Here is a 7432-nt window from a genome sequence, read left to right on the forward strand (position 1 = left end):
ATATCTAATGAAATAACAAATAAATCAATAAATATTATTTATAAGACAAAACATAATATTTTTGTTCTAAGCATTTGATGTGCACAATTTAATGGCGCACCTTAATCAAAGAATATTATGATTTTGCACTAATGAAGAACAAAGTGTAAATATGTTCTAACAATAAAAAATACAAGATATTTAAGATGAATGAAAATATTTGAAGAAGAAAATCCACAAACTTTATTGCACAAAATGGGAAATCAACACACAACATAAATACTATCTAGTTACATATTGTTTCATCATCACCTTAATAATCTTAAAAACATTAGAAACTCATAACTAGAATAGAAATTAGAAACATAAATAGGAAAAATTGGAGGAGGAACCGCCAAATTTTTCCTCTAAAAACTCATAGGAAAATGACCAAAAAGAAGAAAAAGATGAAGAGAATGGAGGGTCTTGAAAGTGTAGAAATCGAAGTGTAAAACCTCCTCAAATAAGCATCCCCAAATGGTCTTGAAAATTCCCTATTTATAGCCTAAATGAGAGTATTAAAATAATCAATTTAAATTAATTAAAATGAGTAAATTAATTAAATAAATAATAATATGGCAAGTAGGGGTAAATTGTAGGGGTGATTATGATTTTTGTGGTGAAAATGTGTAGAAAAGTTGAGTAAAAATGTGGCAATTTGGGCATTGTGGGATAAGGGGACAAGGATGCTTTTGTTGGGTTCAACAAAAATTACAAAGGGGGCTGGTGGTGGCTGGAACAGGCAGTTGGGGTTGCAGGTGTGTGGTCCTGGCTGAGGCGTGAGGTGGGCCTGGAGCTTCGGGTGGGCTGCTGGGTGAGTTCGGCTGGAGAAGTGGTGGGCCGGCTGGGTGAGCTTGGAGAGGCAGGCGTGGGCAACTTTTGGGTGCAGCTGGAGATGAGGCGCTGGGCTGCTGAGCGTGGGCATGGGCAGGTGCGGCCCAGGGGCGGATTAGGCCAGGCAACAACGTGGGCTTCGGTGGCACAGGGAGGCGCGGGCCCAACTGGCTGGAGACCTGGGCTGCTGAAGGAGCTTTTTAATTTTCAAAATTGTCAACTTTTTATTTCTTTATTCTTTTTAGCTTTCTTTCCGTTCTTGTTTTTCAAGCTCAAAAATACAATAAATTCCCTACAAAATAAATATAAAATATTTTCAACTATAAAATAAATCAAGTTAATTCATTGAAAATATTAATTATAACTTAATTTATATTTAACATTTAAGTTCAATAATACAACATTTTTTTACATTAAATTATACAACAATAATTCAAATAATTAACTACAACATTTTACAAAAAAATTACTATAAAAACACACAAAAAAATATAAAATCAAAATAAACCCAATAAATTTAAAATTACTTAAAAACTTAACATATTAATTAAAAACTCAAGGACTAAGCAACAATTAGCATATAAAATGTGGTAAAATAACTCTATTTTGTAGAATTATCAACTCTATTAACTCCAAGTGGAGATTTCATTGTATATCGAGCCAACATGAATGCAGTAAGGCAGAATCCTATCCTAAAGGCATGTTTAGGTGGGAAAAGAAACTAGAGTGTTATGGGAGTCTGTTTGCAATTGAGGATGAGTCTAGGCCTCTAGACAAGTTTCCTAGGATGTCAATGGTTAGTGGCTTTCTATATGTGCTTCCTGAGGATTTTCCAGGATTACCACCTGATAGAGAGATCAAGTTTTGCACTGATTTGATTCCCAAGACTCAACCAGTGTCTATTGCATTTTATCGCATGCCACCTACAGAGTTAGCTGAATTGAAAAAGTAATTGGGTGATCTAATGGATAAAGGTTACTGTTGGGAAAACTTATACAAGATCTTTATTTATTTTCATGTAGATCTAATATTAAACAAATTAATATAAGATAACCTAGAACATGTTTCTAAAATTGAATTCAAAGAGAAATAATGATAAGAATGTTACTCTAACCCTTGTATCCTTTTTGTCGCAGAGTATTACCAAGAAACTGAACCGATCTTCAATTTTCTTCACAGTCTTCCAAAGTATCCTTGGAATCATCTAGACTAGAGTAGGTAATTCTCAACACATAAGATAGATACAGAGAAAAGAAGAGAAAAGAACAATAAGGCTTAGAAAATGACTTATGTTTAGAGAGAATAAAAAACCTATCAGCAAAACCAGTGTCTGTCATCTGATTTCAACTTTCACCTAACATTCCTTTTATACTCTTTTAGGTCATTTATTTAATTAAAAAATCAATAAAATAATATCCAATTAACAACCCTAGGTCAAAATTATCATGGGCTTTAGGCTCGTGAAATTTCTCATTTGATTATAAGCCTGTTGGACGTAAAATCAAGGACTATATTATTTTCTATTGATTTAATTAGTTAAATAATTATTTAAATCATTTATCAAATTAATTATTTATAATTTGAACCTTCACCTTGACTTATTGAGCATACAACACCACCTTTCCCACCATAACCACCATTACTTTTATCTAATGTAGATTGATCACCCACGCTTGTCACACCATGCAAGTATTCTGGACTAGTCATACTAACTTCAGCCTTATCCTTGCCAACACCCTTTCCACAACCCTTCCTCTTCTTAATTGGACAAACAATAGGCTTTCATACCTTAAATTGAATTGAAGATACTTTATTAAGTACTTGATTCCCAGTCAAAGGAACTGGAGCCAAACCAAACTCTTTATCACCATTGAATGCATTTTTCCAAGTTCTAAAATAATGTCTCCGGGGCAAGAATTTTCTATGTCCCATATAGCACACCATGCGGGAATGTTTCAAATATTGAGAAAAAGTCTTCTCCTCACAAATAGGACAAGCTTTGTATCCTTTCATACTGTAACTGGATAAATTTCCATAAACGGGGAAGTCGTTGATTGTCCATAACGGCACCACTCGAATGGTAAACTCTTCTTTTCGGTATGCATCATAATCCCTAACCCTTTCATTCCATAAATGTTGCAAGTAATCAATTAGGGGAGCTAAGTAGACGTCAATATCGTTACCAGGTTGTTTAGGTCCTGGTATCAGCAAGGTCAATAAGGTGAATTTCCTCTTCATACATAGCCATGGCGGTAAATTATATATGACTAGCATAACAGTCCAACAACTATACTTACTACTGAGAGAAGTATGAGGAATAATTACGTCTGTAGAAAGAGCTAGACAAATATTTCGAGGTTCATTGGCAAATGAAGGCCATTAAATCCACTGTCTTCCATGCTGGTGAGTCAGTAGGATGTCTAAGTCTACCGTCCTTTATTCTCTCATTCGCATGCCAAGTCAAATTCTTAGCATGATCAACATTTTGATAAAACCAAATCAAACAAGGAATTGGGGGACTATACCACAAAACTTTTGATGGTACTCATTCCTTAACTTCCTCTGAATTCCTTTTCTTTTGCCATCTGGACACACCACAAGTAGGACACGAATTCGCATCTACAACGCTATTCTGATATAATAGGCAATCATTAGGACAAAGGCATCTCGTTTTCTTCAAGCAATAAATCTTTTAAAAAAACTAACAATTTCGTGAAACTTTTATCACTCCATCCATGTTTGGCTTTCATATTGTACAATCTAAGAAGGGATGACAAGTTTGTAAATTTAGTGCAACCAGGGTAAATCGGCTTTTCAGCGACATTTTGTAAATTTAGTGCAACCAGGGTAAATCGGCTTTTCAACGACATTAAGAAGATTTTTGAACTTAATGGGATCTACTTCTCATTCATGATATGCATCATCAATCATTTCATCTAAATTATCCCTATGATCAAATTGTCTATAATTTCATACTTCATTCATCCTAGGAGGGTCTGGAGTAAAATGAAGCTCTTAACCATGTCAATACCATATTTTATAACTTTTGTCTGTCCTGTGGAAATATAAGTGTTCTTTTATCATTGTGGCGACCATCTTTTTCATATTTCCACACTTACTACAAGGACAACAAATATAGTTTGGATCTTTGGCATGATCCAAACTAAAATTAAGAAACTCATCGACCCCTTTTATATATTCAATTGACAATCTATCAGCTGACATCCGTGCCTTTTCCATATTGTGCATATTTGCTTTAATAAAAAATAAAAATTAAGAAAATAAAATAGACATACAAAACAAAATAAGTATACAAAAATCTATAGACAATCAGACAACATATCCCCTAATTTACTAGCCTAGCCATCTGTCACAATCAACACCAACAAGTCAAATAAATCAAATAACACTCAGGTTTTCATCCATGTATCATCGCAGCACGCACAATTCTCATTACCTACTTCACTAAGACATGCAAGTTTTCAACCTTCTGTTATCATCGCAGCACCAAAATTCACATAACCTACTTCACTACGGATGAATATCTAAAATATTCAAACTCCACTAAAGCTATACAATTTCTATTCAAAATTGTAAAAGATTGAAAATTAAAAAAATCAAATACAACATACCTCTTGCAATTAGCTATCAATCCAATGTTTTAATACCAATCAAAATATTAACCTAAACATTAATATCAACATTAGAAAAAAAAATGTTAGATGTTCTAACCCAAAATATATATATAACTCATAATACAACAATAATTTTTTTAATTAGTTGAAAAAAAACAAAGAAATATCTTCAATCAACAATTACTATCTATTATAAAAATATAGATTTAAAGAATGTAGGTTTCATATATAACTATCTATTATATATAATTTTTGTAATTTTTGGATTTTTAATAATTGAAACTCAAAAATTTACAAAAGAATTAATTTAACATAAACAAACTAAAAAAAAAATACTTACCCACTCAATATTAGAAAACAAGATACTTCAATTTGAAATTGGGAATTTCAAATTGATACAAACCCTAAACACATACATAAACTAAAATTAAAGACAATAAGCATATTTTAGAAAGAGCATTTAAAGATTAAATGAATTTAAAACATTATTAATCAAATAAATGAAAAAAAAAATAGAAAATATATTCGGTTTTCTTTTGGGCCAATGTTTATGCTCCACCTAACCCACATATGCTGCTGACTTTTCTACCATTTTTTTTCTTTCTAAATTAATATATTCATTTGTCGTATAGGAGGAACTCACAAGCTAATACACAACAACCCAATTTGAAAACTAAATAAAAGAATGTGAGAAAATTTACAAAATGATTAAGCTGCAATGGAAAACACACTTCTAGATTTGGGGCCAATATTATATAATATAAATAAAAAAGAAGTTACGAGATGTGAGTCTGTAAAATCCTATTATTGGCTAACCATTTTAATAAATATATTTTATTATTTAATTGGTATTTTTTGAAATTATATATTGGGTATTTAATTGTGATTGTGTCTCATTTTGGTTTGAATCAATTATTTACTAAATGCATTTTATATATAGTCAAGTTTCCTTAAATATTTATGGTAACCTTGTCTATAATGAGTATGTGTATTACAAAATTATTCTCTACATATTTTCCCTTGATTTTTTCTGTCTAAAATAAGGAAATTGAATGAAGCTTGTGCCCAAAGGAAAGAAATTTTGAAATGAACCTGGTTGGGTTTTAAGATCAGGTTCGTCCATTTCCTGATGCTACAGAATGATTGTTTGTCACATCTGGAAATTCCTGCAATGAATGAAATGAGAAGTTATTTTGAGTGACTTCCCAATTTGGTCTGAATTAGGCCATCAACGAGATTGGCTAGCTTAGGAGTTTCTAAACTCTATAAATACCAGACCTAAGCAGCAACCATTATCATCTCTTTACTCTTCTAAGTGTGTAGGAACCCTTAGCTCGAAGTAAGACCACCGGAGCTCCCTAACCTTCAGCTACTGCGAGTGGTTCTACTCCATCACCTTTGCCTCTGGCGGCTTTGAGATATTCTTTGAAGTCCTCTTGCAAGACTAGGGCTCGCAAAAAGACCTTCCCTGTGTCCATAACCTCTCCGTTAGTGCTTCCATCCCTGTCTCCTGCTCTGATGGCTCTGTCTGCACCACCATCTGAAGAGGTGGTGCCTACCGAGACCCTTCCTTCAACAACCGAGCCACCTGCTCCAAATCCTAAACCCTCAAAAGTCGGGGCCACATCAAAAGGAACTCTTGTTGCTGCACAACCTGTTTCTGGTATGTCACCTGCTTACTGGACTTGCTCTAAAGAAACTACCTCTAGTTCAACGGTAGCCATGAAGAACGGAGGAAAAAAAGGCAAGACATCTTCTCCAAAGAATTCTCCTCTAGCGAAGAAACTCAAAATCACTCAACCTGCAATTCTTCCTTTGAGGCTGATTCGTCTGAAGACCCATCGAGCGAAGCAGCCAATCCTTCTGACCCCTCAAGTTCTGAACACACCAAAAGGTTAGAAACTACCCCAGAACTTGAAGATCTGATTGCCTCTGAAGAAAGAGTTGTTGAATCAGAAGATGGTTCTGATTCATCAGATACTCCGTTTGAGCCCTCTGAATTACTACCTTCCGATTCAAAGGGAAAGAATCCCATGACCTTTCCTAGTCCAATTGCTCACAAGGTTCTAACCAAAAACATTGATTCGGGTTCATCTTTTGTTCCTCATTCTCATCATTTTTGCTATAATGATCATGTAGGGATATGGTTTATTATGCTAACTGTAAGGTTATTTGTGAAAAGAATTTTGATCTTGTTGCTCATAGTGTGTTTGGGTTGATTGGTATTTTGAAAGAAAGAGAGTGGTTAGATTCTTTACAGGCCTATTTTGGGTATGTTGATTGGGTTGTCAAGGAATTTTATGCTAACATTACTGATGATTTTCTTAATCATAATTCCTTTATGTATGGAAAATTGTATGTTCGGGGTCATTGGTTTTCTTTTATAGTTAAATATTGCTACTGCCTTAAATTTTCCCATTGGTGTCATTCTGATACCCTTGAATTTAATAAGGACCTAGTCCTTTTGGAGCTTATAGGAAAAAATGTATCATGGAATCCAAAAGCACATCACTCTCCATTACTAATCTTACACACACCTATGCTGTGCTTATGCGGTTTGCACTGTCCAACTGGATGCCTTCCTCTAATCCAGTTGTCGTGTCTCAAGAATTGGCATTCTTTCTATTCAAGATTGGTTATGGTGCACAGATAGATCTTCCTTCCTTAATTATGGACCAAATTGTTTCTCTAAGGAAGGCAAAAAAGAAGGGTTTCAACCTATTGTTTCCACAACTCATCTTTAAGATTCTGTCATCTCAGAAAGATGTCCTGATGCCAAATGAGTCAGTTGAGATTCCTCCTCCTGGTCCCACATTCAAGACATTTGAAGGGAAAGATCAAGTATCGAAGAAGTCCAAGTCTGTGGTGATTCCCTCTGTTTCCATGCCACTACTGCTGTTTCATCTGGTGTTGGTCCTGAGACATCAGAAATGCTTGCTGTGAAG

Source organism: Humulus lupulus, chromosome 5 (genome assembly GCF_963169125.1).
Source record: "Humulus lupulus chromosome 5, drHumLupu1.1, whole genome shotgun sequence".
Taxonomy (NCBI): Eukaryota; Viridiplantae; Streptophyta; class Magnoliopsida; order Rosales; family Cannabaceae; genus Humulus; species Humulus lupulus.